General features: G+C 70.5%; 1 protein-coding gene across 1 annotated transcript in view; it reads left to right on the top strand.

Moving 5' to 3' along the window:
- The window catches only part of H696_04946 (hypothetical protein), a gene marked incomplete at its 5' end in the record, with an annotated part of 7516 nt that overhangs the window by 2763 nt on the left and 3640 nt on the right, over nt 1-1113 (top strand). The gene's annotated exons all lie outside the window — the stretch shown is intronic.

Below are 1113 nucleotides of genomic sequence, written 5' to 3'. Positions count from 1 at the left end.
CCCCCCCCCCCCCTGGCGGGATATGAGAGCGGGGCAGGGTCAAGGGAGGGGCCTTGTCCTTCCGACAGCGGAACATTGCCACGGTGGTGCTGTCCGGGTAATACACGCAGCGGGGGGGACCAGTCCGTCTGCCAGAGTGCCGCAGTCGGCGCCGCCGCCCGGCAGGCGGACTGCCGTCCTCGTGTCCCCCTCGGCACCCTGAGCTGATCGCCATGTGTGTCCGACGCGCCTGGCCGTCCCCCCCGTCCTGGGACCTTCTGTCATGGCCCGCGCGGTCCTCCCTCCCCCCCGTGGAAACCGGAACAAGGTTTACCACTGGCACCGCGGCCCGGCCACAATACGCATGCGCGCGCTCGCGCGCACACACACACACATGGGCAGCGCCGGGGCAGCCATTTTGGCCTCCGCACTTTGTACGCATGATGCACGTGACCGAGACGTGTGCCCCACGTGTCCATTGCGGAGGTGTTTGCGCTGTGACATCACCCACAACTTGGGGGAAAGCCCCCGGCCAGGATGCCGTGCGCGCGCGCGCGCACACGCGCGAGGCGTTGCTCTGCCACCTCCTTCGTCCCGCCGCCCCGCGCCGGCTGGCCGCCCTGCCGAGATGCTCGGCAAACTGGCGGACATCGAACTCGCTGGTTCGCGAGCCGCCGCATGCGCGTGCCCAGCCCCAGGGCGGTGCATCATTCCTTGTGGACCATTGCCGGGCGTGGTTCCGGGATTCGCGTCATGCTCGATCCGGGGCCCCGGGCACACGCGCCGCGGCCAAGGGCCGACGAAGGTGTCTGGGGCGGCCCCGCGCCTGGCTCCTCTGGCCTGTCCCTGGTTTCGGGCCCAGAATCCTGCGTTGGCACTGCCTTGGAGCCTTGGCGATGTACGGCCTGGATGCGGATTGGGTGCCCCCGCCCCCTTCCCTCCCCCCCGGGGAGAGGTGGGGTGAGCGGCCCGACACAGGGGAAGGAACAGCCGCCTGCCCTCCCGAGCCCGACAGATTCAAAACACCCCCTGGCTGCCCGGGGAGGCTCTCCCGCAGAAGACCGCCCAAGTAGTTGGCCGCCCTCGCCAGACCTGGGCCCACGATCCGGAAGAGAGGGCCGCGTGGGGGGGGGG

The sequence above is a fragment of the Fonticula alba genome, assembly GCF_000388065.1.
Source record: "Fonticula alba strain ATCC 38817 unplaced genomic scaffold supercont2.8, whole genome shotgun sequence".
In the NCBI taxonomy this organism is placed as follows: Eukaryota; order Rotosphaerida; family Fonticulaceae; genus Fonticula; species Fonticula alba.
This window is presented reverse-complemented; position numbering and strand designations above follow the sequence as displayed.